The following is a 22,596-nucleotide window of genomic DNA, read 5'->3' as shown; positions in this document are numbered from 1 at the left end:
TAACATTAGTTTCAGTTATGCATAATTTTAATTATAGTTTCCATTGTATTGAGAAAGTGATATTGTGACATTATTTGGTGCATGTTTGGTCTGGTCGTGCATCCATGATTCACGTTTAAGCTATTTTGACTAGTTTTCATTTTTTAAATTCAAAACGTGGAGATTCTAGTTTCCTTATCTCCTTCCCTTTTCAAAAGTTCAAGCTATTTTTATTGCTAACAAAGTATTGTAGCTGTAACTAAATATTGACTCTGGTGTTGTTGACTCTGTACCTGAAATTTAACATAACATTGAAGTGGAGGATCCTAAAGTCCACATTTCAAATGTGTTATCTCACTCATGAGACATTTGTCTATAAACATGATTGGTTGGAGTTCTTCAAAATTCCTGGATGATATAAGTTTTTCTTCTTAAATCTAGGATGATAGATGAGCATGTGATTAATTTGGCCATATCAGTAGGACTACATAAGTGATAAAGTTATTTTTAAGTTTGTTTAAATCCATTTTCAGTAAATATAGTTTCTTGAATGTAGGAATTCTTAATCCCTATAAAAAGTTAATTGCATGTCTGATTTTCTACTTTTTTGAAATTTAACAATTTAAGTATGCTGTTAATATGTTATTTAGCTGTAAACATAAAATGTTTATGTGTTCTTCAATGGTAACAAGTGTTAAACCTTATCATGTTGATAATTAGATAGCAAAAGTGCAGTTCCAATTCTTCCCCAAAAATTATTGTCGAAATAACCAACAAATTAAATACAAGGACTTTGGAGGTGTTAAAAAACGTGAGATTTTGTGATTAATACAAAATGACAAATAACTTTTATTGTTCAATATCATTTTATATTAACTATAAAACATCACATTTCCTAATATATGAATACAAAAAAGCAATATAAGGAGACAAGATAACAATCAAGTGACATACTCAATAGAAAAAATTGAAATCTAAATATTAAATTGAAAAAAATAAAAATTTTGAATACCCAATAAATCAAAAAGATTTGATAAGGAATCAATTGAACATATCAAAATTTATGAGAAGTTTGAAATTTAATTATGTAATAAAGTTGAAGTAGATGTGCAATTAATAGTAAATAATGGTTAGTTAGGGTATTTATATGTGTACCTCACTTCAAGAAATGAATCTTATTTGAAGTTACCTTATCAAAGAGGAAATTCATGGATTCAATCTCCAAAATCATGATAATACTTTATTCGTTTTTAGTTCTTCTTCTGCAATTGAAAGGTAGAGTCACTGCAATTCCAATTCTTCCTACAAAAGTTACAGTTGAAATAACCAACAAATTAAACATGGAGTCCTTGACTTTTCACTGCAAAGACAAGTACAACGATAAGGGTCTTGTTACACTCGATGTTAATAAAACACATCGTTTTCGATTTTACCCTAATTACTTTTTTCCTATAACCTTGTACTTTTGTCGCTTCGTATGGATAGAAGCTGAGTTTTATTTTAACATTTATGTACAAAAAAGGGATGGATATTGTTTCCACAATCGATGTTCTTGGGAGATCACTGAGAATGGGCCTTGCAAGATTAAATCTGAATCTCGTGAATGCTTTACATGGAAGAAATTTTATGTCCAAAAAAATAATACTTTCTCCTCATAATTTTTTATAAATTTATGAAGATTAAATAATATTTATATTATATATGGAGTTTTACATTTATTGTAATTAGCCATCGCATTCGTACCAAAATCTATCAACGGTTAGATTTACTGAAAATGAATTTTTTTGCAACAATTGTAACGCAAAAAAATAAAAATCCCAATGGCATTGTCTAAAAAAATGTAACTAGTTTTAATTATTTAAAATACAATTGCAATTAGTTTTAACAATGTCTAACATATGTAATTAATATGCTTGTTTAAAAATCAATTAATAGACATTATTTATGATTTTAATAAAATTGTTGGTAAATTAAGTAATATGATTATTTTGTATACTTACGTTTTCAGAGCTCATTGATCGCAAATTGTAACGCTTAATTAATTGTAATTATTTAACGGCTGTGATTAACGTATACAACAAATTTTCTTAAGAAAACGTACGTTACAATTACCGCAAAAAAAATTCCTAAATGCAACGTCTGGTAATTAATACCATTATTTAAAAGGTAGGTTGTAAGGACCTCATTTTTTTTAAAAGTGGTAGGACACCCACTGTTTGCATTATTGGAGTGCATTATGGAAGTGGAATGATTGGAAGGGGAAAAAGACGGGGGGAAATGATCTCCGTCCCGCACTCACCCTTCTCTCTGCACATCATCACAATCATCATCCACACGCCCACTGCTACTAGGCACTGACCCATCTCTGCTTATCACCCATCTTCATCCTTACTTACGACCATCATCAGGGAGGAAGGAGCCAACATCCACCAATCTTCATCAAACCATTATTTCTTGAACCTGCAACCAGAGAGTATCACACTCATCTCACCAATAATCCGTAACCATTCCAACCACACTTCTCGCACGCGAGAGAGGAGAAGGGGAAGAGCTCCGGTGACGACCGACGATGATCTTGACGGTGGGCATGCTGGTGGCGGTTTGGATGTAGCTGATGGCGGTCGGTTTTAGCTGAGACAGTGGCGAGTGTGCGTGATTGGGTGGTTGGAAGAAAGACCCTAAGTCTTGGTGTTTCAATGAAGAGGGTGAGAATCCTGGAAGTGTTCTGAAGTAAAAAAAAAAAAAAAAGGAAAGAGGATTTGGGCCCAGCTAAAGAGCCTCAAATTTTATTCTGCACGCACCTCTGGAGGGAGAGCAACCCAGAGGAAGGAAATCCTTTCTTCCATTTTCAACCATCCAAGAACACCCAAGGGAAGCAGTACCAACTTCAGAAGAGCTGAGGGGAGGATCTGGGTTGGGCATCTTGTGAGGGTGGAGTTCTTGCACCAAGATCTGGGAAAGGAAGTGGAGAGCTGCTGAAGTTGCAAGGAGATCTTGATCTGCACGTCGGAGAGGAGATAGATCCCAAATTTTACAAAGGAAGTCTTCAAGAGGTAAGGGGAGTTTGATTTATTTCATTAATTGTTGAAATAATCTGTATTTAATGCAAATCTGGGAAGAAGGGGATGAAAATGGGGTTTCTGGGTTTTTTTTTTTCTGGACTCTGGTGCGATTCTGCAGAATTTCTGCAGAACGCGCGTACGTCCAATTTTGGTGAATCAAAATTGGACGTTCGTTCCAACAGTGCTCGACCAAATAGTGGTCGGCCAATTTCCGAACGTTCGGTAATTGTTCTGAGCGTCCGCCCGAATCAGCCAACTTAGAACGTTCGTCCGTATAGTGCTCGACCAAGGTCAGCCAGTTTTGGAACGTTCGGTCATTTAAAGCTAGCGAGCATTCGCGTTCGTCCTTAGGTAAAGTTAGTAATGTACAAGACGTTCGTCCAAACTGTATAATTGTAGTCGTTCGTCCTTAATCTGGGATTTGTAAGTTTGGATCGTAAGCGTTCGGTCTTGGGTATTCTGAGGTTTAGTTGGTAAGCGTTTGATCTGGGTGTAACAATGATAGTTAGCGTTCGATCTTGACCAGGTAATCTCAGGATTCGATCTTAGGCGTTCGGTATTAATGGTAGATAGCGTTCGGTTTTGATGATGTTTATTCTAAGTTAGTAATCGTTGTTAACGAACGCCCGGTCTCGATGATGTTTGTCGTCAGATAGTATTCGACATAGACAGCGTTCGGTCTTTATAAGGTTCGAACTTTGAACGTTCGTCCAAACAGTGAAGTCTTAGTGCTCAATCTTTGCGTTCGTTCATATAGTGTTCGGTTTTAGCGTTCGTCCAAATAGTGTTTAATTGATTATGGTGTTCGGTTTTGAGCGTTCGGCCTAGTGTTTGATCTCTCAGTGTTCGTTTTAAGAGTGTTCGATCAATATGGTGTTCGGCTCAGTACATGATCTCCTAGCGTTCGTCCAAATAATATTCAACCAAATAGCGTTCGGTCAGTTAGCGTTCGGCAGATAGCGTTCGGTCAGATGGCATTCGTTCAAATAGTGATCAGTATAGAACGTTCGATCAGATTGGATTAGATCTCATAGCGTCCGTCCAAGTGGTGTCGGTCTTATAGGGTTTGGTCAATAGCGGTATCCAGTAGCGTTCGTCCGGTAGCGTTCGTCCAGCAGCGTTCGTTATGTAGCGTTCGTTCAAAAGAGTTCGGGTGCTCATTCAAATATTATTTTTCAAATGGTGTTGGATTCTGAGTTTGAATTAAATTATGTGTACAAATGTTTGGAATGTATAAACCAATGTTAATTATGTGAAAAATATGTGAATGCATGAGATATGATAAAATTACCGTGAAGAATGTATTTTATGATGTTGACACGAAATTATGCATCTGATCATGATATGTGTATTGTGGGGAGATCTTGTAATGGTATAATATGAGTTGAAGAATATGAGTATGATATGAATCTCATGGAGAGATTTTGAAATGTTATGGTATTAGTGTATATGTTGATGTTGAGGGTCCCGTAGTTGGAGGTTATCCTGATACTCTAATAATCGTCCAGTCTCAAGTAGAGAAGGATGAATTATGTGGTGAGAGGAGCAGGAGGTCCTGGTCTATGTGCCGGTTTTGGACATAGTGAGGGGACTAACCTTGTGAATGGTATGAAGTATTTTGGAAGTGTATTTGTAAAAAAAAAAAAATAAATAATAGAAGTCATCACAAGTGCATAACCTCCCGTGATCGCTCATTAACGTATCATCCGGATGAGTGTCTAGTCGGAATTGTGGTATGATAGTATATGGGATGTCTAACATAAATTTTATATGATGTTTATATCAAAGCACTTATGCATGTCTTGTAATTGTTGTGTTGCATGTTAGCTCACCCTTACTTGTTTGTTTGTGCCGGAAAATCTTATTTTTGCGATGATCGTATAACGTATTTGTTATACGGGAGCAGATGAAGGATTGTCGCGTGATCCTGTGCAAATGAAGGAAGAGATGGAAGAACAAATTAGAAGGATTCAATGCTATCTTTGCAGTCAACTCTGAGCTTAAAACTTATGTATAGATTTAAGTTGAGATTACGGGGTGTCACCGTAATTTTATTATTACAATGTTTAAATTTTGAATTTTTTTTAGGGTGAATTTTTGGGAGGGAGAGCTTCAAATTTTTGATAACTTATTTAGGATTTTTTTTAAGAAAAGTGAATAGTGAATAGTAAATAGTGAATAGTGAATAGTGAATAGTGAATAGTGAATAGTGAATAGTGAATAGTGAATAGTGAATAGTGAATAGTGAATAGTGAATAGTGAATAGTGAATAGTGAATAGTGAATAGTGAATAGTGAATAGTGAATAGTGAATAGTGAATAGTGAATAGTGAATAGTGAATAGTGAATAGTGAATAGTGAATAGTGAATAGTGAATAGTGAATAGTGAATAGTGAATAGTGAATAGTGAATAGTGAATAGTGAATAGTGAATAGTGAATAGTGAATAGTGAATAGTGAATAGTGAATAAGGAATAATTAAAAAAAAAATATTAAAATAAATTGTGGAAGAGAACACTACACGTAGAATTAATCATTCAGAGATAAGAATGGTGAATAAAAAATAATTTTTGAATAGTAAAAATGAATAGTAAAATTTTTTTGGCTATAAATAGCTAAGGGGGGGAGGCTGAAGATTTGCACCAAAATTCTAGAGAAATTGTGAGAGAAGAGAGTTGGAGGAAATTCTAGTTGAAGAGGGGAAATTCTGGAAGTTTCCGGAGAACGATTTGAGAAGAGGAAACTAAGTCTGGAATAGATGTAAGGGGGAGCTAGATCTGTGTATATAAATTGTAGGAATAATAGGTTTGATATCATATTATGATTATTTGATGAATAATTTTATGTTTAGAGTATCCTTCTTTGCTATGAATCTGTACGAGTGATTGTAGAACTATACTGTTGCAAATCTGGGAAAAAGGGGTGAAACAATGGGGTTTTCTGGGTTTTCTGGAATCTGGTGCGATTCTGCAGATTTATGCAGAACGCGCGTACGTCCAATTTTGGTGAGTCAAAATTGGACGTTCGTCCAATTTGCTCGACCGTGGTCGGCTCAAATATACGAGCGTTCGGTTTTGTGTTCTAAGGTATCGAGCGTTCGCGTTCGTCCTTAGGTAAAGTTAGTCATGTACAAGACGTTCGTCCAAAATGTATACAGTGAATTAGTAATTGTAGTCGTTCGTCCTTAATTTGGGATTCTTAAGTTTGGATCATAAGTGTTCGTTCTTGGGTATTAGTGATTGTGAGCGTTCGGCTTTAATTTAATATTCTAAGTTTGAAACTTAAACGTTCGGCCTTGGTGTATTAATGAATATAAACGCTCGTTCTTAACTTGGTATTCTCGGGTAACAATCTTGAGCGTTCGGTCTAGATGTTCATTGTCCTCAGATAGCGAACGCCCATAGGTTGTAGCGAGCGTTCGGTCTTGATATTCCTTGTTCTCAGATAGCGAATGTCCATGGATAGTAGCGAGCGTTCGGTCTTGATGATATTTGTTCTCAGATAGCGAGCGTTATTAGGTAGCTTTTGATCTTAATGATAGTTGCTCTTAGGTAGCTAGTGTTCGGTCTTAATTTGGTACCCTGAGGATTAGTTGAATACGTTCGGCCAGTGCTTTAGGTGTTCGGCAGAGTGCTCTAGGCGTTCAAGTAAGACTCAAAACGTTCGTCCTTATAGTGTTAGGTTAAATGGGATTCAGCTAAACGTTCGTCCTTATGGTGTTAGGTTAAATGGGTTTCAAGCTTAACGTTCGTCCTTATGGTGTTAGGTTAAATGGGTTTCAAGCTTAACGTTCGTCCTTACAGTGTTAGGATTAAGGGGTTTCAAGCTTAGCGTTCGTCCTTATCGTATTCGGTTAAATGGGCTTCGACCTTAGCGTGCGGTTTTATAGGGTTCTGTCTCAAAGCGAGAGTTATAGGGAATGATCTTTATTGCTGATGTTTTTCTGAGGTGGCGATCGTTTATGGGTAGTGATCGGCCTTGACATTTGTTCCTAGGTAGCGATCGATTAATAAGTAGTGATTAGTCGTGATGATGCATGATTCAGGTAGTGATCATTCATAGGTAATGCTCGGTTTGGATGATGCTTGTCTCAGGTATGGATCGTAAATAGTTAGGGGTCGTTCGTAGGGAACATTCGGTCTCGATGATGTTGCACTCAGATAGTGTTCATCATAGGCAGTGTTCAGTGAGATTTGACCTTTGAACGTTCGTTCAACTAGGGCTCGATCTGGCGTTCGGCTTTGAGCGTTCGGCCTAGTGTTTGATCTGTGTTCGTTCTAAGAGTGTTTGGTCAATATAGGGTCCCGAGTTTTAGCATTCAGCTCAATAGTACATGTTTCCCTAGCGTTCGTTCAAATAGGATCCAACCAAATAGTGTTCAGCGAATAACGTTCGGCAGATAGCGTCCGGTCCATAGCGTTCGTCCAAACCGTATTCGTCCCAATAATGTTCGGCTATTAGCGTTCGGTCTTTAACGTTCGGTCAAAGTTCTTAGTGTTCGGTTCCAATTTTAGTTAATGTTGTGTTGGTGTTGAATTAAGTATACTATGCATAGTATGACATGAATTACGTGGAAGTATGTGAATGCAAGAGATATGTTAAAATTACTGTGATAAATGTATTTTATGATGTTGACATGAAATTATGCATCTGATCATGATATGTGTATTATGTGGAGATTTTGTAATGGTATAATATGAGTTGAGGAATACGAGTATGGTATGAATCTCATGGAGAGATTCTGAAATGTTATGGTATTAGTGTATATGTTGATGTTGAGGGTCCCGTAGTTGGAGGTTATCCTGATACTCTAATAATCGTCCAGTCTCAAGTAGAGAAGGATGAATTATGTTAATGATGTTTATATCAAAGTAATTATGCATATTTTATAAATGATGTGTTGCATGTTAGCTCACCCTTACTTATTTGTGCATGTATCTGTAAAATCATATTTTTGCGATGATCGTATAACGTATTTGTTATACGGGAGCAGATGAAGGATTGTCGCGTGATTCGGTGCAAATGAAGGAAGAGATGGAAGAACGAATTAGAAGGATTTAATGTTATCTTTGCAGTTAAGTCTGAGCTTAAAACTTATGTATAGATTTAAGTATGAGGTTACGGGGTGTTACTGTAAATGTATTATTACAATATTTCAAATTTTGATTTTTAAAGGGTGAATTTTTGGGATGTTACATTAATGGTATCAGAGCAGTTCGTCCTTAGGATGACCTCTGTGTTGTGGGTCTGTCGTGCCTTCTCTGTGAAGGACTGAGTCTAAATAGTATAATCTACCATTTCCTCCAAGTCTAAATAGTAGAGTATTGCATTTAACTAAAGGTTTTGAAAACAGAAAAACGTCTTAATAGGAGTGATGAGGGTGCACACTCATGACTCTTACAAGAGATGATTTTCCTTTCTTAAATTCTGAAGGTTTGAGGAAAGATATTACAATTAGTTAAAGCCTTCGAAAATAGGAAGATATAATACCAGAGTTTAGGTTTCAAAGGATGAGTGAAGATGTTAGTGTTTAGAAGTAATGTTTTAAGAAGTTTCGAGAACAAAAGGAGGAGGTGAGATATCTTACGTTGCACAAGAAGAGTTGAGTTCAAAGACTAGAATAAAAAGAGCTTTGGAAAAGCATTAGTGTAACAAGGTTAAAGGAATCAACCATGTTCTGTATATCAGTGGTGTGAGGAGTGAAATTATCCTACGAACTCATTATAAAACGTAATAACAATAATTCTCTGTGTGAACAGAGAAATAACCCGCACCCAACCCAACCGTGAAACATGTAATATACTTAGCTTGGCAAAGGTTTGGGGAGTGAACTCATCTAGTTTTTAGTATGTGTACCGAATGAGAAAATTGAAATTAATTACTAGGAATTACGATGTGTATATGTTTAACTATTTATTAAAATAAGTTATAAATTAATTAAGTAAATGAAGTCAATCTTTTGCTACTGGTTTTCACATGATATTATCTTTGAGTATTAGTCTATTTTGTCTAGTATACGGCTGCTCATGATTTCATAATTCATATGATGAACATATACTGCTTGTTATTTTATGATATAGCGATTCGTGGTTGTTTTGAGTGAACTTCAAATTCATAAACATGTTTGATGCATTCTCAACTATTATTTGTCATTTACTTGGGTAATTTATAATTTTAGGGTATAGGATTACGAGTTATAAAGCTAAAGTAATTCTGGATAGTGTACTAAATTATAGAATAGGTCTTAAAATTTTAAGTGTAGATACCAATTAAGTGAATTAAGTAATAACTACCATTGCAAATTAAATCGGCTAAGACACATATAAAGATAATAAGAAGATGTTTAGACTAAATGAATCAAGGAAAAACATAAGATAATATTAATTTCATTATGAGAAAAAAAAACATAATAAAAACAAAACATAAATACATATTTAGTGTCAGTTTGAGTTCAGACACTGGTAAAAAAAAAATAAAAAAAATTAAGTGTCCATATTACAGTCCTTATTCAAATTCTGGCCACACTCGGCCAACAAAAAAAAAAATTAAAAATATAAAACTTTAAAATGGAAAGTGGTTACTGGGTGGCGATCTTAAGGTAAGCTCCGTCGAGGGAGCTCTGGTACGGAATGCATGAGGCATAGGTGGAGGGATTTGTCGTTCATCTCTTTCGTCGTCGATGATAATCGGAATGGGGAACAGATCCAGCAGCCTCGGTGCCCTCATAACTACCCAGTCATATTCGTTCAACAAAAATTTGTATGTTAATAATAGAAGAGGAAGAGAAAGATTCAATAAAAATAGAGATATGATCAGAGTTCTTACCATACATGTATTGCGGCAGCAAAGAAAATATAGTGCCAGTGGGGTTTATCTCCGCTTGCATGCGCCTGACCCGATTGCCATGGTTGTTGAACCAGCATTGCACGTTATATTCGCCGGTTTCTCCGAAAGTCCTTAGTCGAGACGCGATCTCAAAGATTTGGGCTCTGCTTGGGTGTGTGACCCCATAATTGTATATGTTGGTCATCATCTTAATCTGATCATAAGTAGGACGCCACCGTTGACAAGTGGATCTCTCTATTTCCACTTTTTTTTTACTCCTCCTTCCTCTCGAAGTATTAAAAAAAAATATATATATATATATATATATATATATATAAAATAAAAATAAAAATAAAAAGAAAAAAAAAACAAAACAAAAAGCATAACATAAAATATATATATATATATATATATATATATATATATATATATATATATATATATATATATATATATATATATATATAGATTCTTAGTTCAGTGTTTTCTTAATTTGTTTTTGTTTCCTTTTAGGTTTATTTTGTCCAGTCAGTCTTTGATGTTTCAGTGTCTAGTCTCAGATCTGTTTCACGGTCCTTACAAAAGGGTCCTAAACGGATCTATGTCCAGTTGTCCTTGTCCATGTTGTTCATGTAAATTAAGTTTCTGTGTTTATTTAGTTTTAAGTGGGGTACGTGGCATTGTTCTACCCGATTGTCTCTGTCATACCTTCAATTGAAGGGAGATTAACGTCTGGTTTCCAGCCTATATACCCCTTAAGTTTTAAGACAGTTGTGTTTTAAGTGTTTTAAGTTTAGAAAAATGAGAAAATTTAAAAGGAGAAGAATACAGAAAAGCAAATAAAGCGGCACAGGGAGGAAAGAAAGGAAAGAAGGAACGAGAAACTTAAAGGGGAGTAAGGAAAGAAATAACATGAAGAAAAAAAAGAAAGAAGGAAAGGGAGATCCAAGGTTCTGAGGACTTACCCGGAGTAGTAGGGCTTACAGAAGCTCGACGCAGATCTCAGACGCTCCGAAGGCACACTGAGGCAGAGGCTCCGCGCGAACTCCAGACGCTCAGAGGAGAGAAATGAGAGAGAAAGAGAGGGACAGAGAGAGAGTGGGCAGTCAGAAATGTCGCTCGACGCAGAGGACTGGCCCTTTTATAGCCAAAATTTTCCCACTGTAGCTACAGTTCCGGTCATTGCCACTGAAACTGTTGTCACAGTACCGGTCATCCTTCTTTCAAAAAAAAAAAATTTAGGTTAGAGTACAAAGTTTCAATATACTAAATTTATATTGAAATTATAGGTTAGAGTACGAAGTTGGAAGTTGGTAAATTGAAAGTTTTGAGCTATAAGTGATGATTTGGCATAAGTGGTTAGGTTACATAAATCTGGTATGGGAGTTAATGGTTGATTATTTTGTATTTAGGTGATGAGATTTTAAATTAAAAAGTTTTTGTAAAAGGAGGAGATTTTGGGCCTATTATTAAGTCAATTATGACTTAGGAATCTCAGTAGGGAGAAGTCGTATGTTGATTTTAGGAGAAAACCGTTAGAGAAATATCTTCTTGTTAGTAAGTTCAACCATGGGAGAAGCTCTTCGCACGAGGAAATTTCTCTTAAGCACATTAGTCAACATTCATTTAGTTTTAATGCTACTTAACTAAGAAAGAGTGTGTTAGATCTTTCTCACATTTTAGAAGTAGATGCGACTACAAACAAATAAGATGTCTCATTACAAGGGCAACCCATAAGTATAGAAAACCATCGAACATAATGACTTCGAGGAAAGATCATCAACTTAGTCAAAGTAGTTTGGGAAAGAAGAGTAAATGAATTTACAAGGAAATAAGGTGAAATAATCATAACCTTATTTTTATGTCGAATTTTCGAGGACGAAAATTTTTGTTGTTGGAGAGAATGTAAGACCCATAAAAAAAAAAAAATATATATATATATATATATATATATATATATATATATATATATATATATTTATAGTAGTAAATTTTAGCATTTTATTAGTAATAATAATTTTAATGGATAGAAAAATGTAAATTTTTGGATATAAAATTATAGTAATTCTAGAGGGAGAGCTTCAAATTTTTGATAACTTATTTAGGATTTTTTTAAGAAAAGTGAATAGTGAATAGTAAATAGTGAATAGTGAATAGTGAATAATTAAAAAAAAATATTAAAATAAATTGTGGAAGAGAACACTCCACGTAGAATTAATCATTCAGAGATAAGAATGGTGAATAAAAAATAATTTTTGAATAGTAAAAATGAATAGTAAAAGAATAGTAAAAATGAATAGTAAAATTTTTTTGGCTATAAATAGCTAAGGGGGGGAGGCTGAAGATTTGCACCAAAATTCTAGAGAAATTGTGAGAGAAGAGAGTTGGAGGAAATTCTAGTTGAAGAGGGGAAATTCTGGAAGTTTCCGGAGAACGATTTGAGAAGAGGAAACTAAGTCTGGAATAGAGGTAAGGAGAGCTAACTTTGAGTATTAACAATAATAAAATATTACTGTAAATGGTCATATAAGAATACAATATTTGACAATCATAAAAATAATCTTAATATAAAAATTCATGGGGAAACAAGAAGTTGAATCTGGCAGAGCCGGTTAGACAACTTCTAATCCATCCAAAAATATAATATAATTAAATAACAAGAACAATAACATGTTTGGGGAAATAAGAAGTTGAATCTGGCAAAGCCGGTTAGACAACTTCTAATCCTTCCAAAAATGCAATAAAATAAATAAATAAAGCAATAAATAGTTTGGGGAAACAAGAAGTTGAATCTGGCAGAGCCGGTTAGACAACTCCTAATCCTTCCAAAATGCAATAAAATAAATAAGTAAAGAAATAAAACGTTTGGGGAAACAAGAAGTTGAATCTGGCAGAGCCGGTTAGACAACTTCTAATCCTTCCAAAATATAATAAAAAAAAAATAAGGAAAGCAATAAAATGTTTGGGGAAATAAGAAATTGAATCTGGCAGAGCCGGTTAGACAATTTCTAATCCTTCCAAAATACAAAAATAAATAACTAATAACATACAAATGACATAACAAAATCAACATCACATTTTACAACTACCACCCTTGGATATCAACACAAAAGCATACTCTCATTTAAAATTCAAGATCATACAGAAACAAAATACTCCATATTCAAGATTTAAGATCAGACAAAAGCCAAATATAGCATATTCAAGACTCAAGATAATACAAAAGGAAATACTCAAAGTTAGCTCCCCTTACCTCTATTCCAGACTTAGTTTCCTCTTCTCAAATCGTTCTCCGGAAACTTCCAGAATTTCCCCTCTTCAACTAGAATTTCCTCCAACTCTCTTCTCTCACAATTTCTCTAGAATTTTGGTGCAAATCTTCAGCCTCCCCCCTTAGCTATTTATAGCCAAAAAAATTTTACTATTCATTTTTACTATTCACTTTTACTATTCATTTTTACTATTCAAAAATTATTTTTTATTCACCATTCTTATCTCTGAATGATTAATTCTACGTGGAGTGTTCTCTTCCACAATTTATTTTAATATTTTTTTTAATTATTCACTATTCACTATTCACTATTCACTATTTACTATTCACTATTCACTTTTCTTTAAAAAAAAATCCTAAATAAGTTATCAAAAATTTGAAGCTCTCCCTCTAGAATTACTATAATTTTATATCCAAAAATTTACATTTTTCTATCCATTAAAATTATTATTACTAATAAAATGCTAAAGTTTACTACTATAAATAAATATATATATATATATATATATATATATATATATATTTTTTTTTTTTTTTTCATGGGTCTTACATTCTCCCCAACAACAAAAATTTTCGTCCTCGAAAATTCGACATAAAAATAAGGTTATGATTATTTCACCTTATTTCCTTGTAAATTCATTTACTCTTCTTTCCCAAACTACTTTGACTAAGTTGATGATCTTTCCTCTAAGTCATTATGTTCGATGGTTTTCTATACTTATGGGTTGCCCTTGTAATGAGACATCTTCTTTGTTTGTAGTCGCATCTACTTCTAAAATGTGAGAAAGATCTAACACACTCTTTCATAGTTAAGTAGCATTAAAACTAAATGAATGTTGACTAATGTGTTTAAGAGAAATTTCCTCGTGCGAAGAGCTTCTCCCATGGTTGAACTTACTAACAAGAAGATATTTCTCTAACGGTTTTCTCCTAAAATCAACATACGACTTCTCCCTACTAAGATTCCTAAGTCATAATTGACTTAATAATAGGCCCAAAATCTCCTCCTTTTACAAAAACTTTTTAATTTAAAATCTCATCACCTAAATACAAAATAATCAACCATTAACTCCCATACCAGATTTATGTAACCTAACCACTTATGCCAAATCATCACTTATAACTCAAAACTTTCAATTTACCAACTTCCAACTTCGTACTCTAACCTATAATTTCAATATAAATTTAGTATATTGAAACTTTGTACTCTAACCTAAATTTTTTTTTTTTTGAAAGAAGGATGACCGGTACTGTGACAACAGTTTCGGTGGCAATGACCGGAACTGTAGCTACAGTGGGAAAATTTTGGCTATAAAAGGGCCAGTCCTCTGCGTCGAGCGACATTTCTGACTGCCCACTCTCTCTCTCTGTCCCTCTCTTTCTCTCTCATTTCTCTCCGCTGAGCGTCTGGAGTTCGCGCGGAGCCTCTGCCTCAGTGTGCCTTCGGAGCGTCTGAGATCTGCGTCGAGCTTCTGTAAGCCCTACTACTCCGGGTAAGTCCTCAGAACCTTGGATCTCCCTTTCCTTCTTTCCTTTTTTTTTCTTCATGTTATTTCTTTCCTTACTCCCCTTTAAGTTTCTCGTTCCTTCTTTCCTTTCTTTCCTCCCTGTGCCGCTTTATTTGCTTTTCTGTATTCTTCTCCTTTTAAATTTTCTCATTTTTCTAAACTTAAAACACAACTGTCTTAAAACTTAAGGGGTATATAGGCTGGAAACCAGACGTTAATCTCCCTTCAATTGAAGGTATGGCAGAGACAATCGGGTAGAACAATGCCACGTACCCCACTTAAAACTAAATAAACACAGAAACTTAATTTACATGAACAACATGGACAAGGACAACTGGACATAGATCCGTTTAGGACCCTTTTGCAAGGACCGTGAAACAGATCTGAGACTAGACACTGAAACATCAAAGACTGACTGGACAAAATAAACCTAAAACGAAACAAAAACAAATAAAGAAAACACTGAACTAAGAATATAATATATATATATATATATATATATATATATTTTTATGTTATGCTTTTTGTTTTGTTTTTTTTTTCTTTTTATTTTTATTTTTATTTTTATATATATATATATATATTTTTTTTTTGAATACTTCAGAGGAGGAGGAGTAAAAAAAATGGAAATAGAGAGATCCACCTCAGCGGTGGCGTCCTACTGATGATCAGATTAAGATGATGACCAACATATACAATTATGGGGTCACACACCCAAGCAGAGCCCAAATCTTTGAGATCGCGTCTCGACTAAGGACTTTCGGAGAAGCCGGCGAATATAACGTGCAATGCTGGTTCAACAACCATGGCAATCGGGTCAGGCGCATGCAAGCGAAGATAGACCCCACTGGCACTATATTTTCTTTGCTGCCGCAGTACATGTATGGTAAGAACTCTGATCATATCTCTATTTTTATTGAATCTTTCTCTTCCTCTTCTATTATTAACATACAAATTTTTGTTGAAAGAATATGACTGGGTAGTTTGAGGGCACCGAGGCTGCTGGATCTGTTCCCCATTCCGATTCATCGACGACGAGAGAGAAACAAATCCCTCCACCTATGCCTCCTGCATTCCGTACCAGAGCTCCCTCGACGGAGCTTACCTTAAGATCGCCACCCAGTTACCACTTTCCATTTTAAAGTTTTATTTTAATTTTTTTTTATACCACTGTCTGAACTCAAACTGACACTAAATATGTATTTATGTTTTTGTTTTATTATGTTTTTTTTTTCTCATAATGAAATTAATATTATCTTATGTTTTTCCTTGATTCATTTAGTCTAAACATCTTCTTATTATCTTTATATGTGTCTTAGCCGATTTAATTTGCAAGAGTAGTTTATTACTTAATTCACTTAATTGGTATCTACACTTAAAATTTTAAGACCTATTCTATAATTTAGTACACTATCCAGAATTACTTTAGCTTTATAACTCGTAATCCTATACCCTAAAATTATAAATTACACAAGTAAATGACAAATAATAGTTGAGAATGCATCAAACATGTTTATGAATTTGAAGTTCACTCAAAACAACCACGAATCGCTATATCATAAAATAACAAGCAGTATATGTTCATCATATGAATTATGAAATCATGAGCAGCCGTATACTAGACAAAATAAACTAATAATCAAAGATAATATCATGTGAAAACCAGTAGCAAAAGATTGACTTCATTTACTTAATTAATTTATAATTTATTTTAATAAATAGTTAAACATATACGCATCGTAATTCCTAGCAATTAATTTCAATTTTCTCATTCGGTACACATACTAAAAACTAGATGAGTTCACTCCCCAAACCTTTGCCAAGCTAAGTATATTACATGTTTCACGGTTGGGTTGGGTGCGGGTTATTTCTCTGTTCACACAGAGAATTATTGTTATTACGTTTTATAATGAGTTCGTAGGATAATTTCACTCCTCACACCACTGATATACAGAACATGGTTGATTCCTTTAACCTTGTTACACTAATGCTTTTCCAAAGCTCTTTTTATTCTAGTCTTTGAACTCAACTCTTCTTGTGCAACGTAAGATACCTCACCTCCTCCTTTTGTTCTCGAAACTTCTTAAAACATTACTACTATTGGAAGGATTGGAAGGGGAAAAAGACGGGGGGAAAGGATCTCCGTCCCGCACTCACCCTTCTCTCTGCACATCATCACAATCATCATCCACACGCCCACTGCTACTAGGCACTGACCCATCTCTGCTTATCACCCATCTTCATCCTTACTTACGACCATCATCAGGGAGGAAGGAGCCAACATCCACCAATCTTCATCAAACCATTATTTCTTGAACCTGCAACCAGAGAGTATCACACTCATCTCACCAATAATCCGTAACCATTCCAACCACACTTCCTGTTCACTCCAAGTTCCCCATTTCAACACCCGGTTTACACACAACTTCCATTATCCATTCATGAACATGGTTCAGTTCAACATCTTTATCCTACACCCATCACATACAGCCACATACTTCTTCATTTCAGAAATTCAACTCAGACCGAAACCCATTTTCCTCCGGGTTTATCACGCATATAATTCATACATCAATTAAACACAGAAGGAAACCCCAATTATTTTTCTCGGCAGAACCTCCGGTGGTGACTGTCTCAAGGTGGAAGGCAAAACAGCGTGCCCCAAATCGGAGAGGAAACCCGTTTCAAAGAGAACGAAGAAGGGAGCAACAACCGGTTTTAGGAGGCGCCGTCGACTCTAGGCAGCGCTGGCAGCAGGTTCGGTAGTGGCAAGCAACGCGATGATGGTGGGGAGAGCTTGACGGAGATTGGCGAAAAATTACCGTGAAGAATATGTGAATGCATGAGATATGATAAAATTACCGTGAAGAATGTATTTTATGATGTTGACACGAAATTATGCATCTGATCATGATATGTGTATTGTGGGGAGATCTTGTAATGGTATAATATGAGTTGAAGAATATGAGTATGATATGAATCTCATTGAGAGATTTTGAAATGTTATGGTATTAGTGTATATGTTGATGTTGAGGGTCCCGTAGTTGGAGGTTATCCTGATACTCTAATAATCATCTAGTCTCATGTAGAGAAGGATGAATTATGTGGTGAGAGGAGCAGGAGGTCCTGGTCTATGTGCCGGTTTTGGACATAGTGAGGGGACTAACCTTGTGAATGGTATGAAGTATTTTGGAAGTGTATTTGTAAAAAAAAAAAATAATAGAAGTCATCACAAGTGCATAACCTCCCGTGACCGCTCATCAACGTATCATCCGGATGAGTGTCTAGTAGGAATTGTGGTATGATAGTATATGGGATGTCTAACATAAATTTTATATGATGTTTATATCAAAGCACTTATGCATGTCTTGTAATTGTTGTGTTGCATGTTAGCTCACCCTTACTTGTTTGTTTGTGTCGGAAAATCTTATTTTTGCGATGATCGTATAACGTATTTGTTATACGGGAGCAGATGAAGGATTGTCGCGTGATCCTGTGCAAATGAAGGAAGAGATGGAAGAACAAATTAGAAGGATTCAATGCTATCTTTGCAGTCAACTCTGAGCTTAAAACTTATGTATAGATTTAAGTTGAGGTTACGGGGTGTCACCGTAATTTTATTATTACAATGTTTAAATTTTGAATTTTTTTTTAGGGTGAATTTTTGGGATGTTACATAGTTACCTATAATTAATGCAACGTCTAAACTTTGTTATAATAATCTCAAATGCCATTAATCGTAATTCATATATAACAGAGTTAGGGATGCAAAATGTAATATGTATCTACAAATATTTGTTACGGATGTACTCATATTTACACATATTCATTATTTATATAAAAAAAATTAAAATTAAAGTTAATTTATATTTTATGAAGTTAAATTTAATTAAAATTAATTTCTGATTTATTAAGTTAATTTTAATTAAAATTAAAATTAATTTCAATTTATATATATATATATATATATATATATATATTTAATTTCATTTATATTTTATTTTAAAATTTTATAACATATTTCTTTTAAATATTCACAAATATTCATGAATACATTGAAAGTCTTAAATTATCAGTAAATAATTTTTAAATAGGTATCTAATGATAACAAACAAGAAAGAAGTTTTATTTTTTGTTACTGATTAAATAGTTTAGACAGTGAATAGACACTGTACATGTTCTTTTATCCCTAGGCAAAGTTAAAACAAAAAAGAAATCGAAAACACAACTTTTAAATAATTGTAACTTTTAAACCATGATTGATTGGAGTTCTTCAAAATCCCAATATACAAGTTTTTCTTCTTAAATCAATGTTCTTAATAGGAGTTTAAAATTTTCAAAATCTTTGTTATAAGGAATTGGTAGGAATCAAAGAACATGATACAAGATAATTTTAGTGATATACTAATGAAAAGAATAATTTGTTACTCATTAAATATACAAAAGGATTTCTCATGTAAATTCTCACTTGACTCTTCTAAACCAAAACTATTTACTTGATAAAGTCTACAAAAAATTAGATTACTAAAAACTTTCGAAAAGAAATATGCGTAAATTTAATTTATTTTTGTTAAAACCTTAAAAAATTAAGCCTTGAATAATGAATATATAATTATACTGTTACAGTGTTAACTTTTCAAACTAATTATAATTGTTATTATATTTTATGTGAGTTTCCAATGTGTTATAATTTTTATAACCTCCTACTTAGTTTTGTTTTAATATAAAGATTTTATAAGATTCACTCTAAATATTTTTATTTGTCACTTTAACTTAAAAGTTTATTTTATTAAGGTTTAATCCTTTACTACATCCCTATTTATGTACGAATTTCTCAATTGGGTCCTCGTTTTTTAAAGTGTATCAAAATGGTCCCTAATTCTGAAAATTGATATCAATTGAGTCCTTTCCGTTAAGTTGGCTGGACGGCGTTAAAAAAATTGATGAGTGGATGCTGAGATGACGAACGAGCGCTCGTCCACCAGCGAACGAACGCTCGTCCAGCAGCGAACGAACGCTCGTCCAGCAGCGAACGAACGCTCGTCCACCAGAGAATGAACGCTCGTCGACCTCTTACTGCTGGACAACCGTTCGTTCCACACTGGACGACCGTTCGTTCGGTGTTCGACGAGCGTTCGTTCGCTGATGGACGAGCGTTCGTTCGCTGCTGGACAAGCGCTCGTTCGTCATCTCAGCATCCCACTGATCAATTTTTTTAACGCCGTCCAGCCAACTTAACGGAAACGACTCAATTGATATCAATTTTCAGAATTATGGACCATTTTGATACACTCTAAAAAACGAGGACCCAATTGAGAAATTCGTACATAAATAGGGATGTAGTAAAGGATTAAACCTTTTATTAATTTAAAAAATGAAGAATAGAATATTAAATTTCAGTTTTGGTCAACTTATTTGAACAAAATATTGGAACTTAAATTTACGAGGCTGCGTTGGAAATGTTCCTATTAATTAACAAAGAAAAAATTATTAAATAGTAATATATTATTAATAGTAATAAATGAGGTTGGAATTCTTTATTGGCATGTATACAATTAATTTATATGTATAAGTAGATGTAAATTTTATATAATATTATTAATAGTAATAACATTTTGTTCTTTGTTATTGTTTTCTTTACACTAAAAGTTGGTGAAACATATCGTTTTCGATTTTATCTTAATTACCATTTTCATTTAACCTTATACTTCTGTCACTTTGTATGGTCAGGTAGTGATAATTATTTTAACATTTACCTGCAAATAAGGATGAATATGTTCATTAGTACAAAAAAGTTTCAACACATAGTATTTATGGTTAGAAACGAAAAATGTCATGTTAACATTTCTCAGTGACATTATTATAAATAAATGTAATAAATTAAATATTAGAATAATTCAAATTTTGATGACATATTAAAGGTGTTGATAACAAAATTTTAATTTCTTTTTGTTAATTTGGCGATGTTGTTATTTTATTTCATCATTGTCTTTTAGTGTCAAGAAACATGATATTTTGTTATTGATATAAAATGATAAATAACTTTTATTACTTAATATTATTTTATATTAACGGTAATATATGTATAAACAAAGGACAAGATAACCATTAAGTCACACACTTAATTAAAACAATTAAACTCCAAATACTCAACTGAAAATGATAAAAATTTTGAATACACAATAAACCAAAATATTTAATATAAACTCAATTAAAAATACTAAAATTTAATTAATTTTTTTAATTAAATAAATATAAATCTTATCTTACAGATCATTTTTATAAAGTTTCGTTAGAAGATAAATTATTAATAAATGATGGTGAGTGATTCATATGGGTATTTATATGTCTACTTCTTGAAAGAGAAGAAATAAATCTCATTTGAAATTACCCTATCAATCAAAGAGGCAAATTTATGGATTCAATCTCCAAAATACTTTGTTTGATGTTAGTTCTTCTTCTGCAATTGAAAGGTAAAATCACTGCAACTCCAATTCTTCCTACAAAAGTTTCAATTGAAATAACCAACAAATTAAATATGAAACATTTGATTGTTAACTGCAAAGACAAACATAACAATCTGGGTGTTATTGAACTGTATGTTAATGAAACATATACTTTTCGATTTTATCCTAATTACATTTTTCCTCAAACCTTGTACTTTTGTCACTTCACATGGTTATATAATGATCATCATTTTGACATTTATGTAGAATATAGGGATTTATGGTGTACCCACAATGTCTGTTCTTGGGAGATTTTTGAGAACGGACCATGTAAGATTAAACCTGAATCTCGTCAATGCTTTTCATGGGATAAAGTTTATGCAAAAATTAAATAAAATCATACTTTCTCTTTGTACTTCTTTATAAATTTATGGAGATTAAATAATATTTATATTATATATCAAGTTTCAAAGTTATTGTGATCGATTCAAAATCTGTTAATGGTTAGATTTATTGAAAAATGTTAGAAAATGAATTTTGAACTGGTTTAATTATCTCTAGCAATTATCATCCAAATTTTGGGATAAACTATCACAAATCCAAAGATATATTTCAAATTGTAGCATTTAGAAATACAGTAAAAGTTATGTTTAAATCCAAAAAATACAATTAATTATAATTCTTCGCCAGCAGTGATAAAAGTAATTGTAACAAAATAAAAATTCCAAAGCATCATCTAAAAATTTGAAACTAGTTTTAATTATTTAAAATCCGATTACAATTAGTTTTGACGCAATGTCTAACATTTGTGATTATAATATGCTTGTTTAAAATATCAATTAGTATACATTATTTTTTATTTTAATAAAATTGTTAGTAAATTAAGTAATATGATTATTTTGTATACTTACGTTTGGATGGCAAATTGTAACGCTTAATTGATTGTAATTATTTAACGGCAGTGATTAACCTATGTAACAAATTTTCTTAAGAAAGCGTACGTTACAATTAAACGCAAAAAAAAAAAAAAAAAAAAAAAACTAATACGTTAATATAACGTCTAACCTTAGAAGGGAAATAATACGTTAATACAGACTTTTTTTTTTTTCAACATTTGAAAACAGTATATTTATCTTTTTTTTTTATTGAATCTAAAATACCTCAATGACAAAAAATAATAATGAATTAATAAAACATAAAATATATCAAAAATATTGTTAAAAAATATGTCTTTTAATTTTTTTTTCTGTTATAATAATTTCAATTGTCATTAATAGTTATCTTTTTTTTCTATAAGAGTTATCTTTTTTTCTTGTAAAGCAATTATAAACACTTTCTTTTAAATTCAGAAGTAAATTCAAAAATAAATTCAAATATTTGTATAGTTTAACAAGTTAAATGTTCTAGACAATTATTTAGTGTTGATCAAGAATTGTTAAACTCGTTTAACTAGTTAGTTAGTGTTGTAAACCAAGAGCTTTAAACTCGTTTTTAGCTAACATGTTGT

At 33.0% G+C, this 22,596-nt stretch overlaps 1 pseudogene across 1 annotated transcript in view; it reads left to right on the top strand.

The window, feature by feature from the left end:
* The window catches only part of LOC148199972 (DEAD-box ATP-dependent RNA helicase 36-like), a 102,725-nt pseudogene that overhangs the window by 25,678 nt on the left and 54,451 nt on the right, over nt 1-22,596 (top strand). The window lies entirely within an intron of this gene.

This window comes from Vigna umbellata, chromosome 4 (assembly GCF_029865625.1).
Source record: "Vigna umbellata cultivar VRB3 chromosome 4, Vumbellata_1.0, whole genome shotgun sequence".
Lineage (NCBI taxonomy): Eukaryota > Viridiplantae > Streptophyta > Magnoliopsida > Fabales > Fabaceae > Vigna > Vigna umbellata.
This window is presented reverse-complemented; position numbering and strand designations above follow the sequence as displayed.